Genomic DNA, 16749 nt, shown 5'->3' on the forward strand with positions numbered 1-16749 from the left:
TGCAGCTAGAAATGTGAAAACTAAGATGGAGGGTGTGAGCAGTCTGCCTGAAGTCCTGTTGACCTTCTGCAGGTCAAATAGCAACTGACTTAAAATGCCAAAATTATGTACATTAGCAATTCAGTAGGCTCAATTTCTGTCATGTAACAGTCAGATGCTGATGGCCCATCTCAATGCTAATTGGAGTATAGCTTCACTTCCCCCATCAGCATTTCCAGTGCAAAATGAAGAGTAACTGTAAAAGCATAAGCGCCCATTTTAACATAATAGGTTTTTATGTTTTCTCTGTGTCCAGAGCTGGCTGGAGGTAGGCAACTCATCTCCATTGCTATGTGTCAGCTTAAGATGGAATGTCGATACAATGCAGGGGTTCAGAAGCTTCTTGAAATATAATTATGTGAGCATCCATTGCTATTTTGTGAATTCAGCAAGGTTGTCCGTGTTTAAGAGAAACAGAATTTAAACATGACAGAATAGAGGAGAATATGGTTTTCTTTGGCCACAATATAACACTAAAATAAAAATTAATTGCTGCTTTGCAGGGGAAATATAACCCACTTGCGAAACGTGAATACACAGACAGCTCAACACTTACCTGACCAAATAGGACAAGATTGGTCTTCAGTGCTGCCAATTCCCTACTGAAAGAATTGTGTCTTGCGCAATGTCCTGATAAAGGATTAGTACAGAGTTTCTTATTGTTGTCAAAGACATAACAGCAGGATTTTTCAAGGTTGCTGCAAAGGACCAGATCAGCCAGTCTGCAATCCATTCCCACATCAATAATGCAATGTTTACTTGGTGAGATTTGTTATTTCCCAATCCCAAGTGGATGAGAAGCGGTAATTGAAGATGGCACAGAAGTTTCAGCAGATGGTTATTAAAGTGCTAAGGATTGTTTTCATATGACCATCAGGGCTTTTCTCCAGAATCAATTCCATTTCAACAAAAGGAACTTTTCATTGCTGTGCAGTGCAGGTTGATACTGACCCTAAGAATGTTCTCCTGCAGGTCAATACATAGGTGTCAGAAAAATGCAACATTATAAATTCTTTGGATGACTGCCTTTCTGTTGCTTAAATGATCATTGCAGTTGATGCAACACATAGTAACAGAGCTGTTTAGTAAATTTAAGAGAATCCATTACAAATCTTTATCTGTCCCTCTCACCTCTGGCAAGAATTCGGCAGAAAGGTCAGAGATTCTGTGCTATTCAGAGTGTCAGTGCATATCCTGAGCTAGACCTTCTCCAGACCCGGAGGGAACGTATAAAAGAGGAACAAAAAGCTAAAAAACTGTGGATGCTGTAAATCAGAAACAAAAGCAGAAAGTGCTGGAAAAGCTCAGCAGGTCTGGCAGCACCTGTGAAGAGAATTAAGAGTTAACATCTCAGGTCCGATGACACTTCCTCAGAACTACGTTATGAAGAAGAATATTCTTAGCTTGACACAGAGGCTAGTTATCAATTATTACTCTACATTCCTTAGATCTGGAAACCAATGTTGATTTGCAAAATCGCTAATGAAAAGACAGCTGTCCAAAGCAAACAATAATTCTAAGTAATCTTGCACTGCAATTGTAAACAGCTCCTACAGCACTGAAGATGGCATAATATAATGACTTTTGTATCTCTCAAATCTTGGACAGAAAACTGTTGAAGACATCATAGACTATGAGGACTGCAATGATAAGTTAGGAATGTATGAATGTATGTGCATAAAGTGGAGAATAAGGCTGTTGAGTTGCAATCACAAATAGACATGCTGGAATATGATGCCGTGACAATAATGAAAACATGAATTACAAAAATGAGATCTGTTGTTTACTATTCAAAGAAACGTTACCGCTCTATCTTAGAAGCAAGATGGCGGCGGTGGAGTGAACAGGACTCAGGCTGCTCAGCCAGCAGCCCGTCAATCATTCTGCTTTTCTGCACTGCCTTTTCTTCTCTTTTTTTCTAAGACTTTGACATTTTTATTCAGATAAGAAAACTAACTGTAGAGCAACTGAGAGCTGGTGAGGAGCAGGCTGAAGGCCTGGAGTGGTGCAGAGTGGACTGGAGGTCTGGAGCAGTGTGGAGTGGGCTGGAGACCTGGAGCAGTGTGGAGTGGGCTGGAGGCTCGGAGCAGTGTGGAGTGGGCTGGAGGCCTGGAGCAGTGTGGAGCGTGCTGGAGGCTCGGAGCAGTGTGGAGTGGACTGGAGGTCTGGAGCAGTGTCGAGTGGACTGGAGGTCTGCAGCAATGTGGAGTGGACTAGAGGTCTGGAGCAGTGTTGAGTGGACTGGAGGTCTGGAGCAGTGTCGAGTGGACTGGAGGCCTGGAGAAATGTGGAGTGGGCTGGAGCCCTGGAGCAGTGTGGAGTGGGCTGGAGGCCTGGAGCAGTGTGGAGTGTGCTGGAGCCCTGGAGCAGTGTGGAGTGGGCTGGAGGCCTGGAGCAGTGTGGAGCGTGCTGGAGGCTCGGAGCAGTGTTGAGTGGGCTGGAGGCCTGGAGAACTGAGGAGTGGGCTGGAGGCCTGGAGTTGTGCGGAGTGGGGTGGAGCCCTGGAGCAGTGTGGTGTGGGCTGGAGGCCTGGAGTGGTGCAGAGTGAGATGGAGCCCTGGAGCAGTGTGGAGTGGGCTGGAGGCCTGGAGCAGTGTGGAGTGGGCTGGAGGCCTGGAGCAGTGTGGAATTGGCTGGAGGCCTGGAGCAGTGTGGAGTGGGCTGGAACCCTGGAGCAGTGTGGTGTGGGCTGGAGGCGTGGAGCAGTGTGGAATTGGCTGGAGGCCTGGGGCAGTGTGGAGTGGGCTGGAACCCTGGAGCAGTGTGGATTGGGTTGGAGGCCTGGAGAAGTGTGGAGTGGGCTGGAGCCCTGGAGCAGTGTGGAGTGGGCTGGAGGCCTTGAGAAGTGAGGAGTGGGCTGGAACCCTGGAGAAGTGTGGTGTAGGCTGGAGGCCTGGAGCAGTGTGGTGTGGGCTGGAGGCCTGGAGCAGTGTGGAATTGGCTGGAGGCCTGGAGAAGTGTGGAGTGGGCTGGAGGCCTTGAGCAGTGTGGAGTGGGCTGGAGGCCTGGAGCAGTGTGGTGTGGGCTAGAGGCCTGGAGCAGTGTGGTGTGGGCTAGAGGCCTGGAGCAGTGTGGAATTGGCTGGAGGCCTGGAGCAGTGTGGAGTGGGCTGGAGGCCTGGAGCAGTGTGGAATTGGCTGGAGGCCTGGAGCAGTGTGGAGTGGGCTGGAGGCCTGGAGCAGTGTGGAGTGGGCTGGAGCCCTGGAGCAGTGTGGAGTGGGCTGGAGGCCTGGAGCAGTGTTGAGCGGGCTGGAGGCCTGGAGAACTGAGGAGTGGGCTGGAACCCTGGAGCAGTGTGGTGTGGGCTGGAGGCGTGGAGCAGTGTGGAATTGGCTGGAGGCCTGGGGCAGTGTGGAGTGGGCTGGAACCCTGGAGCAGTGTGGATTGGGTGGGAGGCCTGGAGCAGTGTGGAGTGGGCTGGAGGCCTGGAGCAGTGTGGAGTGGGCTGGAGCCCTGGAGCAGTGTGGAATTGGCTGGAGGCCTTGAGAAGTGAGGAGTGGGCTGGAACCCTGGAGAAGTGTGGTGTAGGCTGGAGGCCTGGAGCAGTGTGGAATTGGCTGGAGGCCTGGAGAGGTGTGGAGTGGGCTGGAGGCCTTGAGCAGTGTGGAATTGGCTGGAGGCCTGGAGCAGTGAGGTGTGGGCTAGAGGCCTGGAGCAGTGTGGAATTGTCTGGAGGCCTGGAGCAGTGTGGTGTGGGCTGGAGGCCTGGAGCAGTGTGGAATTGGCTGGAGGCCTGGAGCAGTGTGGAGTGGGCTGGTGGCCTCGAAGTGTGGTGTGGGCTAGAGGCCTGGAGCAGTGTGGAATTGGCTGGAGGCCTGGAGCAGTGTGGAGTGGGCTGGAGACCTGGAGCAGTGTGGAATTGGCTGGAGGCCTGGAGCAGTGTGGAGTGGGCTGGAGGCCTGGAGCAGTGTGGTGTGGGCTAGAGGCCTGGAGCAGTGTGGAATTGGCTGGAGGCCTGGAGCAGTGTGGTGTGGGCTGGAGGCCTGGAGCAGTGTGGAATTGGCTGGAGGCCTGGAGCAGTGTGGAGTGGGCTGGAGGCCTGGAGCAGTGTGGAGTGGGCTGGAGGCCTGGAGCAGTGTGGAGTGTGCTGGAGCCCTGGAGCAGTGTGGAGTGGGCTGGAGGCCTGGAGCAGTGTTGAGCGGGCTGGAGGCCTGGAGAACTGAGGAGTGGGCTGGAACCCTGGAGCAGTGTGGTGTGGGCTGGAGGCGTGGAGCAGTGTGGAATTGGCTGGAGGCCTGGGGCAGTGTGGAGTGGGCTGGAACGCTGGAGCAGTGTGGATTGGGTTGGAGGCCTGGAGCAGTGTGGAGTGGGCTGGAGGCCTGGAGCAGTGTGGAGTGGGCTGGAGACCTGGAGCAGTGTGGAGTGGGCTGGAGCCCTGGAGCAGTGTGGAGTGGGCTGGAGCCCTGGAGCAGTGTGGAATTGGCTGGAGGCCTTGAGAAGTGAGGAGTGGGCTGGAACCCTGGAGAAGTGTGGTGTAGGCTGGAGGCCTGGAGCAGTGTGGTGTGGGCTGGAGGCCTGGAGCAGTGTGGAATTGGCTGGAGGCCTGGAGAGGTGTGGAGTGGGCTGGAGGCCTTGAGCAGTGTGGAATTGGCTGGAGGCCTGGAGCAGTGAGGTGTGGGCTAGAGGCCTGGAGCAGTGTGGAATTGGCTGGAGGCCTGGAGCAGTGTGGAGTGGGCTGGTGGCCTCGAGAAGTGTGGTGTGGGCTAGAGGCCTGGAGCAGTGTGGAATTGGCTGGAGGCCTGGAGCAGTGTGGAGTGGGCTGGAGACCTGGAGCAGTGTGGAATTGGCTGGAGGCCTGGAGCAGTGTGGAGTGGGCTGGAGGCCTGGAGCAGTGTGGAGTGGGCTGGAGGCCTGGAGAAGTGTGGAGTGGGCTGGAGGCCTGGAGCAGTGTGGTGTGGGCTGGAGGCCTGGAGAAGTGTGGAATTGGCTGGAGGCCTGGAGAAGTGTGGAGTGGGCTGGAGGCCTTGAGCAGTGTGGAGTGGGCTGGAGGCCTGGAGCAGAGTAGTGTGGGCTAGAGGCCTGGAGCAGTGTGGAGTGGGCTGGTGGCCTCGAGCAGTGTGGTGTGGGCTAGAGGCCTGGAGCAGTGTGGAATTGGCTGGAGGCCTGGAGCAGTGTGGAGTGGGCTGGAGGCCTTGAGAAGTGAGGAGTGGGCTGGAACCCTGGAGAAGTGTGGTGTGGGCTGGAGGCCTAGAGCAGTGTGGAATTGGCTGGAGGCCTGGAGCAGTGTGGAGTGGGCTGGAGGCCTGGAGCAGTGTGGAGTGGGCTGGAGGCCTGGAGCAGTGTGGAGTGGGCTGGAGCCCTGGAGCAGTGTGGAATTGGCTGGAGGCCTGGAGCAGTGTGGAGTGGGCTGGAACCCTGGAGCAGTGTGGAGTGGGCTGGAGGCCTGGAGCAGTGTGGATTGGGCTGGAGGCCTGGAGCTGTGTGGAGAGGGCTGGAGGCCTGGAGCAGTGTGGATTGGGCTGGAGGCCTGGAGCAGTGTGGAGTGGGCTGGAGGCCTGGAGAAGTGTGGAGTGGGCTGGAGCCCTGGAGCAGTGTGGAGTGGGCTGGAGGCCTTGAGAAGTGAGGAGTGGGCTGGAACCCTGGAGAAGTGTGGTGTAGGCTGGAGGCCTGGAGCAGTGTGGTGTGGGCTGGAGGCCTGGAGCAGTTTGGAATTGGCTGGAGGCCTGGAGAAGTGTGGAGTGGGCTGGAGGCCTTGAGCAGTGTGGAGTGGGCTGGAGGCCTGGAGCAGTGAGGTGTGGGCTAGAGGCCTGGAGCAGTGTGGAATTGGCTGGAGGCCTGGAGCAGTGTGGAGTGGGCTGGTGGCCTCGAGCAGTGTGGTGTGGGCTAGAGGCCTGGAGCAGTGTGGAATTGGCTGGAGGCCTGGAGCAGTGTGGAGTGGGCTAGAGGCCTTGAGAAGTGAGGAGTGGGCTGGAACCCTGGAGAAGTGTGGTGTGGGCTGGAGGCCTGGAGAAGTGTGGATTGGGCTGGAGGCCTGGAGCAGTGTGGAATTGGCTGGAGGCCTGGAGCAGTGTGGAATTGGCTGGAGGCCTGGAGCAGTGTGGATTGGGCTGGAGGCCTGGAGCAGTGTGGAGTGGGCTGGAGGCCTGGAGCAGTGTGGAATTGGCTAGAGGCCTGGAGCAGTGTGGAGTGGGCTGGAACCCTGGAGCATTGTGGAATTGGCTGGAGGCCTGGAGCAGTGTGGAGTGGGCTGGAGGCCTGGAGCAGTGTGGAGAGGGCTGGAGGCCTGGAGCAGTGTGGATTGGGCTGGAGGCCTGGAGCTGTGTGGAGAGGGCTGGAGGCCTGGAGCAGTGTGGTGTGGGCTAGAGGCCTGGAGCAGTGTGGAGTGGGCTGGAGGCCTTGAGAAGTGAGGAGTGGGCTGGAACCCTGGAGCAGTGTGGTGTGGGCTGGAACCCTGGAGAAGTGTGGATTGGGCTGGAGGCCTGGAGCAGTGTGGAATTGGCTGGAGGCCTGAAGCAGTGTGGAGTGGGCTGGAGGCCTGGAGCAGTGTGGAATTGGCTGGAGGCCTGAAGCAGTGTGGAATTGGCTGGAGGCCGGGAGCAGTGTGGAGTGGCTGAGAGTCAGAGTGAAGTGAGCTGGGACATCAAGTGGAGTGGGTAAAGGTTTTTGGACTGGGTTCTGGTGCAGCCTGGAGCAGTGTGGATTGGGTTGGAGGCCTGGAGCAGTGTGGAGTGGGCTGGAGGCCTGGAGCAGTGTGGAGTGGGCTGGAGGCCTTGAGAAGTGAGGAGTGGGCTGGAACCCTGGAGAAGTGTGGTGTAGGCTGGAGGCCTGGAGCAGTGTGGTGTGGGCTGGAGGCCTGGAGCAGTGTGGAATTGGCTGGAGGCCTGGAGAAGTGTGGAGTGGGCTGGAGGCCTGGAGCAGTGTGGAGTGGGCTGGAGGCCTGGAGCAGTGTGGAGTGGGCTGGAGGCCTGGAGCAGTGTGGAATTGGCTGGAGGCCTGGAGCAGTGTGGATTGGGCTGGAGGCCTGGAGCAGTGTGGAGTGGGCTGGAGGCCTGGAGCAGTGTGGAATTGGCTAGAGGCCTGGAGCAGTGTGGAGTGGGCTGGAACCCTGGAGCATTGTGGAATTGGCTGGAGGCCTGGAGCAGTGTGGAGTGGGCTGGAGGCCTGGAGCAGTGTGGAGAGGGCTGGAGGCCTGGAGCAGTGTGGATTGGGCTGGAGGCCTGGAGCTGTGTGGAGAGGGCTGGAGGCCTGGAGCAGTGTGGTGTGGGCTAGAGGCCTGGAGCAGTGTGGAATTGGCTGGAGGCCTGGAGCAGTGTGGAGTGGGCTGGAGGCCTTGAGAAGTGTGGAGTGGGCTGGAGGCCTGAAGCAGTGTGGAGTGGGCTGGAGGCCTGGAGCAGTGTGGAATTGCCTGGAGGCCTGAAGCAGTGTGGAATTGGCTGGAGGCCGGGAGCAGTGTGGAGTGGCTGAGAGTCAGAGTGAAGTGAGCTGGGACATCAAGTGGAGTGGGTAAAGGTTTTTGGACTGGGTTCTGGTGCAGCCTGGAGCAGTGTGGATTGGGTTGGAGGCCTGGAGCAGTGTGGAGTGGGCTGGAGGCCTGGAGCAGTGTGGAGTGGGCTGGAGGCCTTGAGAAGTGAGGAGTGGGCTGGAGGCCTGGAGCAGTGTGGTGTGGGCTGGAGGCCTGGAGCAGTGTGGTGTGGGCTGGAGGCCTGGAGCAGTGTGGAATTGGCTGGAGGCCTGGAGAAGTGTGGAGTGGGCTGGAGGCCTGGAGCAGTGTGGAGTGGGCTGGAGGCCTGGAGCAGTGTGGAGTGGGCTGGAGGCCTGGAGCAGTGTGGTGTGGGCTGGAGGCCTGGAGCAGTGTGGAATTGGCTGGAGGCCTGGAGCAGTGTGGAGTGGGCTGGAGGCCTGGAGCAGTGTGGAGTGGGCTGGAGGCCTGGAGCAGTGTGGAATTGGCTGGAGGCCTGGAGCAGTGTGGAGTGGGCTGGAGGCCTGGAGCAGTGTGGAGTGTGCTGGAGCCCTGGAGCAGTGTGGAGTGGGCTGGAGCCCTGGAGCAGTGTGGAGTGGGCTGGAGGCCTGGAGCAGTGTTGAGCGGGCTGGAGGCCTGGAGAACTGAGGAGTGGGCTGGAACCCTGGAGCAGTGTGGTGTGGGCTGGAGGCGTGGAGCAGTGTGGAATTGGCTGGAGGCCTGGGGCAGTGTGGAGTGGGCTGGAACCCTGGAGCAGTGTGGATTGGGTTGGAGGCCTGGAGCAGTGTGGAGTGGGCTGGAGGCCTGGAGCAGTGTGGAGTGGGCTGGAGGCCTGGAGCAGTGTGGAGTGGGCTGGAGGCCTGGAGCAGTGTGGAGTGGGCTGGAGCCCTGGAGCAGTGTAGAGTGGGCTGGAGCCCTGGAGCAGTGTGGAGTGGGCTGGAGGCCTTGAGAAGTGAGGAGTGGGCTGGAACCCTGGAGAGGTGTGGTGTAGGCTGGAGGCCTGGTTAGCACTGCTGCCTCACAGCGCCTGTAGACCCGGGTTCAATTCCCGACTCAGGCGACTGACTGTGTGGAGTTTGCATGTTCTCCCCGTGTCTGCGTGGGTTTCCTCCGGGTGCTCCGGTTTCCTCCCACAGTCACAAAGATGTGCGGGTCAGGTGAATTGGCCAAGCTAAATTGCCCGTAGTGTTAGGTAGGGGGTAAGTGTAGGGGTATGGGTGGGTTGCGCTTCGGCGGGTCGGTGTGGACTTGTTGGGCCGAAGGGCCTGTTTCCACACTGTAAGTCTAGTCTAGTCAGTGTGGTGTGGGCTGGAGGCCTGGAGCAGTGTGGAGTGGGCTGGAGGCCTGGAGCGGGCTGGAGGCCTGGAGCAGTGTGGAGTGTGCTGGAGCCCTGGAGCAGTGTGGAGTGGGCTGGAGGCCTGGAGCAGTGTTGAGCGGGCTGGAGGCCTTGAGAAGTGAGGAGTGGGCTGGAACCCTGGAGCAGTGTGGTGTGGGCTGGAGGCGTGGAGCAGTGTGGAATTGGCTGGAGGCCTGGGGCAGTGTGGAGTGGGCTGGAACCCTGGAGCAGTGTGGATTGGGTTGGAGGCCTGGAGCAGTGTGGAGTGGGCTGGAGGCCTGGAGCAGTGTGGAGTGGGCTGGAGGCCTGGAGCAGTGTGGAGTGGGCTGGAGGCCTGGAGCAGTGTGGAGTGGGCTGGAGGCCTGGAGAAGTGTGGAGTGGGCTGGAGCCCTGGAGCAGTGTGGAGTGGGCTGGAGGCCTTGAGAAGTGAGGAGTGGGCTGGAACCCTGGAGAAGTGTGGTGTGGGCTGGAGGCCTGGAGCAGTGTGGAATTGGCTGGAGGCCTGGAGAGGTGTGGAGTGGGCTAGAGGCCTGGAGCAGTGTGGAATTGGCTGGAGGCCTGGAGCAGTGTGGAGTGGGCTGGTGGCCTCGAGAAGTGTGGTGTGGGCTAGAGGCCTGGAGCAGTGTGGAATTGGCTGGAGGCCTGGAGCAGTGTGGAGTGGGCTGGAGACCTGGAGCAGTGTGGAGTGGGCTGGAGGCCTGGAGCAGTGTGGAGTGGGCTGGAGGCCTGGAGCAGTGTGGAATTGGCTGGAGGCCTGGAGAAGTGTGGAATTGGCTGGAGGCCTTGAGCAGTGTGGAGTGGGCTGGAGGCCTTGAGCAGTGTGGAGTGGGCTGGAGGCCTGGAGCAGAGTGGTGTGGGCTAGAGGCCTGGAGCAGTGTGGAGTGGGCTGGTGGCCTCGAGCAGTGTGGTGTGGGCTAGAGGCCTGGAGCAGTGTGGAATTGGCTGGAGGCCTGGAGCAGTGTGGAGTGGGCTGGAGGCCTTGAGAAGTGAGGAGTGGGCTGGAACCCTGGAGAAGTGTGGTGTGGGCTGGAGGCCTGGAGCAGTGTGGAATTGGCTGGAGGCCTGGAGCAGTGTAGAATTGGCTGGAGGCCTGGAGCAGTGTGGATTGGGCTGGAGGCCTGGAGCAGTGTGGAGTGGGCTGGAGGCCTGGAGCAGTGTGGAGTGGGCTGGAGGCCTGGAGCAGTGTGGAATTGGCTGGAGGCCTGGAGCAGTGTGGAGTGGGCTGGAACCCTGGAGCAGTGTGGAGTGGGCTGGAGGCCTGGAGCAGTGTGGATTGGGCTGGAGGCCTGGAGCTGTGTGGAGAGGGCTGGAGGCCTGGAGCAGTGTGGATTGGGCTGGAGGCCTGGAGCAGTGTGGAATTGGCTGGAGGCCTGGAGCAGTGTGGAGTGGGCTGGAGGCCTTGAGAAGTGAGGAGTGGGCTGGAGGCCTTGAGAAGTGAGGAGTGGGCTGGAGGCCTGGAGAAGTGTGGATTGGGCTGGAGGCCTGGAGCAGTGTGGAATTGGCTGGAGGCCTGGAGCAGTGTGGAATTGGCTGGAGGCCTGGAGCAGTGTGGATTGGGCTGGTGGCCTGGAGCAGTGTGGAGTGGGCTGGAGGCCTGGAGCAGTGTGGAATTGGCTAGAGGCCTGGAGCAGTGTGGAGTGGGCTGGAACCCTGGAGCAGTGTGGAATTGGCTGGAGGCCTGGAGCAGTGTGGAGTGGGCTGGAGGCCTGGAGCAGTGTGGATTGGGCTGGAGGCCTGGAGCTGTGTGGAGAGGGCTGGAGGCCTGGAGCAGTGTGGATTGGGCTGGAGGCCTGGAGCTGCGTGGAGAGGGCTGGAGGCCTGGAGCTGCGTGGAGAGGGCTGGAGGCCTGGAGCAGTGTGGTGTGGGCTAGAGGCCTGGAGCAGTGTGGAATTTGCTGGAGGCCTGGAGCAGTGTGGATTGGGCTGGAGGCCTGGAGCTGTGTGGAGAGGGCTGGAGGCCTGGAGCAGTGTGGATTGGGCTGGAGGCCTGGAGCTGTGTGGAGAGGGCTGGAGGCCTGGAGCCGTGTGGTGTGGGCTAGAGGCCTGGAGCAGTGTGGAATTGGCTGGAGGCCTGGAGCAGTGTGGAGTGGGCTGGAGGCCTTGAGAAGTTAGGAGTGGGCTGGAACCCTGGAGCAGTGTGGTGTGGGCTGGAGGCCTGGAGAAGTGTGGATTGGGCTGGAGGCCTGGAGCAGTGTGGAATTGGCTGGAGGCCTGAAGCAGTGTGGAGTGGGCTGGAGGCTTGGAGCAGTGTGGAATTGGCTGGAGGCCTGAAGCAGTGTGGAATTGGCTGGAGGCCGGGAGCAGTGTGGAGTGGCTGAGAGTCAGAGTGAAGTGAGCTGGGACATCAAGTGGAGTGGGTAAAGGTTTTTGGACTGGGTTCTGGTGCAGCTGTTCTGCAGTTTGCAAGATCACATGTGGAAGCCCCTGTGCTGATCTACTGCCATGTAATGTTTATCTCTAATTTGTTTCTCTGACTGTAATATTTATCCTTTTGGCTCTGTCTTATTTGTTACATATACTATGAAGCACTGTTAGGTACTCCAACTGTTATGGACCAGGCCAGACCCCCCTCAAAACATTTAAAAACCATGTTAAAGGAGCAGCATCATCACAGCAACTTATTTTCTTTTTTCTTCCTCTTTTTGCAACGAAGAGTTGTTACCAGGAACTTTGTACCTAAAATGGTGCCATGAATGCTGATATTGTAAACTTTACACTGTAGTTCTGTATTGAAGTGCATGTGACAATAGAGAATATGCCATTCTATTCTGAACAAAATGTCAGAAAATGCAGAGAAAGCGGAAGAAGGATTTGGGGTGGCCATAGTGTATATGGACAATGTTGTATTTGTTAAAAATGGTCTCCTTGAGGAAATAAGGACTCAATTCATTCTCAACTCCACCCAAGTCAATTAGATTTGAGAAGTAAGAAAGGCAAGATCACATTACTCAAGTTTTCCTCCAGAACACCATAATATAGGACTGCTATAGGAATAAGATGATCAAAGTGGTCCATCTGTGGGAAGGTCATTATCATCCATCATAAGGCTTAGTTTAGTAAGTGGAAAGATTAAAGAACAATTTATAGCAGAACTTCTAAACTGGAAGAGGGCTGGTTTTTCAAAGGGTTAAGAGGGTCCAGAATAAAATGGAAACAGTGGCTGACAGGAAAAGTGGTAACAGAACAAACAATGGTCTTTACGGGGTAGGTGTGTCAGACATAGGTAAAGTACATGCCGACAAAGGTGAAAAAGGCAGAGGAACCAAGCCAATGTTCCTTGGATGATATTGGAAATAGTGATTGTGAAGAAAGAGTAAGTGGAATGTATGATGTGTGCGAGGTGAGTTGTGTGAACAAGAACCTGGCCAAATTACTATAAATGGAGTGGAGAAAGTCAAGGGGAAAATAAGACTGGCAAAGAGAATAGAGTGGCAGTCAACATAAAAGGAAACGTAAACATTTTCCACTAGTATTAAATAAAAACCAAGTATTACAAGGTGCCGTTAAGTCCAATTTTAAACAAAGAACACATTTTAAACAATATATGTTTCAAGGGCAAGGCTAGAATGTTTAATGGGTACTTGATATCTGTGGAAGAAGAATCTAACAAAACGCCAATAGAAATAGAGTTGTACTAAAGGTTGTTTTTGTTTCAGATTGGAGGTTGGTGTTTGGTAATGTTCCCCAAAAGGCACTGCGAGGACTTCTGCTGTCTAAGTCTGTATAAACGCGTTGAGTATTAGAATTCAGAAGGCTATAGATAGGATCATAATGGGTACATATCTAACAAATGGCATTTCAAGTAAAGGTGTATGGTGTGAAGCCTTTTGGCGGAAGAATAAGGGACAGGCAAGAACATAAATTGAATGGTATTGTTTTTGAAAATGAGCAGGAACAGAGGATTTGAGAGTTCATGTGCATTGATTTTTGGAGATGTGATGTGTTAAGAGAGTAATTGCTGAAGGAAATGGGGTATTTGGCTTCATTCATAAAGATATTGAGTAAAAAGAATGCTAAAATCTTATAAAGCTCTGGTTAGGCCATAACTTGAGTATTGTATCCAAGTTGGATCATAACACCTTAACATGGGATGTAAAGGCTGTTGGAAGATGCAGAGGAGATTAACCAGAATGAGGGGTTAGCTTCGAGCTGAGGTTAAAGAAGCTGAAGGTTGTTCCCCTTGGAGCAAAGGAGATTGAGTCAAAGTTAGAGGAAATGTTGAAACTGACAAAGGATAAGCTGCCTGGAATTGGTCTCGGACTTAAGCTAATGAACAAATACAGAGATGCAGGAGGGATACTGAGGAAAGCCTTTTTTTGTGCAGTGAGAGGTAATGATCTGGAACTCTGCCTATAAAAGTGATAGAAGCGGAGACAATCAGTGATTACAAAAGAAAATTGGATGAGCTCTTGGAGGGAAGTAAGCTTGCAGTTCTATGGAGATAGTGTACCAGAACAAGACTGGCCGGACTGATTTATGGAGAGTTAATATGCATTTGATGTACATTAATATTAATATGCACATTTCTGTATCATGCTGACTCTGATTGTAAGTGTTGAACCCAATTGCATTTGGAGATATTTGTAGATATCATGGCTCTGGTGTGTCGCTATGCTCATTAATGGAAAGGCCTCTTCCCAAAGGATTCTGGGCTGCTGGAATTTGTTCTACTTTCCCAAATGTCCATGCTGCCATTTCTACTGACCATATTGATGCTGATTCACAGGGAATCACAGAATTGTTACAGTGCAGAGGGAGGAGATTCAACCCATAGCATCTGCACCAACTCTCAGAATGAATTTTATGACGTTGTCACATTCTCCTTTTTTTTAATCTGTAACCCTGCACATCATTTCTCTTTATACATTGTCCTTTGGAATGTCTTGATTGAACTTAGCTCCACTCAGTTTTAGGCAATGCATTTCAGACCCTAACCACTTCATCATAATAATGTTCTCTTGTATTCTATTCCCATTTTAATAAAGCCTGGGTTACCATATTTTTTATTAACTGCTCTCTCCATTTATCCTGCCACCACTAGCCACTGATGCACATCCACATCCATGTCCCTCTGCCCATGCACACCTTTTACAATACTGCCCTTTGTTTTATACTGTCTCTCCACATTCTTTCAACTGAAATGTATCAGCTCATGCTCCTCCACATTGACTGGCATCTGCCACTATCTGCCCAAACCCTAACTTGTCCATGTCCTTTCCGCAGTTCACAATGCTTCCAAGTTTTTTATCTTGCATAAACTTTGAAATTGTCACCTGCACACCAAGATCGAGATCATTAATATATATCAAGAAAAGTAAGTGACCCAATACTGACCCCATAGGGAACTTCACCAGCTCATAAAGTATCCATTGACCACTATTTTCCATTTCCTACCATTCAGCCATTTTTTCCATTCAAGTCACCACTTTCTCTTCTCTTCTCGATCTATGTTTGGCCACAAACTCTTTTTGCAGCATTATATCAAACATCTTCTGAAAGTCCATGTACATCACATTGACAGCATTACCCTCGTCTACCTTCTGTTAACTCTTCAAAAATCTCCAGCAACTTATTTAGACACGATTTTCCCTTAAGAAAATCTTACTGAACCATATATATCCATAACTAATAACACACTTCTTTCATTATACCTCTACATTTCATCTTATGACTTCAGCCACTTAACCATATCCTGTTTTCCGTCAAAAGATTGCATTTTCACACATGTTCTTCCAATCTTTTTGTAACTTCTGCAGAAGGTCCGTGGGGATCACAAATAAGCAAAATAAATGCTATTTACATCATGCCCTAAAGTCATAGAGATGTACATCACTGAAACAGACCCTTCAGTCCAACCCGTCCATGCCGACCAGATATCCCAACCCAGTCAAGTCCCATCTGCCAGTATATGGCCCATTTCTCTCCAAATCCTTCCTATTCTTATACCCATCCAGATATCTTTTAAATATTGCAATTGTACCAGCCTCCACCAATTCCTCTGGCAGCTCATTCTATTTACATACCACCCTCTGCATGAAAAAGTTACCCCTTAGGCATCTTTTATATCTTTCCCCTCTCACCCTAAACCTATGCCCTCTAGTTCTGGACTCCCCCATGTCATTATGATTTCCACAAATCTTTGTCTGAGGTAACAATAAACGATCATCTAACCCTTGGCCTGCTCTCTTTCTTCTCTGACATCTGTTTTTTCTTCCTCCTTCTTCCTTTTAGTTTATTTCTTCTTAATCTTTCAGTAGCATTCTCCTCACCTAGTGAACGACCACATATAAAATCTAACATGTATGTTTTGTCCTCAAATAGTGCCTGACCTGCTGAGCGATTCCAACATTTTGCTTCAAACATCCAGTACCCTGCAGGTTAATTTTGTAATTTGTTTGTGCTACCATATGCTTGCAGTTTTCACCTATTATCTTCCCCTCCAGAAATGACACTGAAATCATATTTTTTAAAAAACAGGAATATATCACCTTATACAGTCAGAAACAAAGCATGTACATGTATTTGCTGATCTGACACTTACTCAACCAGAGGATTTCCACAATTTGAATAAATTCCTATCCAGTTTATTACCCGAACAATGATGTGGTTTGGTACATTCAGCAAGTTGAATGATTGCAGACATAAATCTAGTCTCAACCTGAGATTCACCCAGTAGCCTGGAGGGTGACTGGAGGGTGATTGAAGCTTCCTAAACTCTAAAACCTGTCCAATGACAAGTTGCAGCCTGATTCCTTCTTATAGTATAAGTTAATGCTTGATATTGTCATATTTATTCTTACATTTTCTCTATAAAAAATCCTGCAGTGTACATGGCAATATTGTATAGGATCCTGTCACAGTGCTGATTAGTAAAATCTAAGAGAGTTGAGATTATATCCTGGGATATTTTTATACAGCTGTTCAATGACTTACTGTTGATGTTATATTGTTTCCATTAAAATGGCAAATGAAGGAACTTTACACAGATGCATGATGCCAGCCTAAACTAATAATGGTCAGCATTATTAAAATGATAAATGCACACTCAATTCACGTAAGTGCTTTTTAATAAAAGGTTAAAGTCCCTGATTAAATACGTGCTCATCACCTTATGCAATAACTGGTTCACTACCTTTTGCCAAGTCCAGCAAAGACAATTAGTAGGTTGAGGATGGTAATCAGAGCCCTTTTGCTGAACATCCACTGCAAACCACCCTTAAAAGAATGAATGACTTCATGTCATAAACCACAATAAAAAGTGAAAAACTGATCTTTTGTTTGGAAAGCAGACTTTAGATTTCCAGTTACATTTTGAAAAATGTTCAGATAGCCTACTCCAAAATTTAAAAAAAGCAGACAGACCATAGCGTACTCAGAAACTGTCATTAAGCCACTGAGCCTGACATTCACCTACTGATAAATAAAATATAAACCCGACCGCCACCAAATCATATCAGTGTTGACTTATTATGACAGCATATTCAGAAATCTCTAATGCAGGAGCATGTCTTTATTATATTCTTTTTTGTACCAGATTCAGTAAATATCAAGTCAATATGTCCAATTAAAACAAAAGTCGGAATGCTTATACAGTGCTGCCAATGTTATACCCTAGGAAGCAATAATACATAACCATATTTAAGGCTTTACTTAGGTCTTGGCTCTAAGGGTTAAGCATGCACTGTATGACGGCTTTGAGAAGATGTTTCTTGCAGACATCTGCATGCTCCACTGCAACTACAGTAACATATTGGAAAAGTACATCAAAGAAATGGATATTTACCATTTGAAGAAATTGGTCAGCCGACCTGCTGTTTACATCGCAAGGTTAATCACATGCAATGCATGTGAATGAACTCTGTCAATCTGAGGACTGTCTACCTTCCTTTGAGCACCTGTGGCTGCAAGTGCAGAATATTCTTTTTGGCAAGTGGTGGTCATTGGCATTGAGGGGGGGAGGGGAGGGGAGGGGAGGG

Source organism: Hemiscyllium ocellatum, chromosome 18, assembly GCF_020745735.1.
Source record: "Hemiscyllium ocellatum isolate sHemOce1 chromosome 18, sHemOce1.pat.X.cur, whole genome shotgun sequence".
NCBI classification, from domain to species: domain Eukaryota; kingdom Metazoa; phylum Chordata; class Chondrichthyes; order Orectolobiformes; family Hemiscylliidae; genus Hemiscyllium; species Hemiscyllium ocellatum.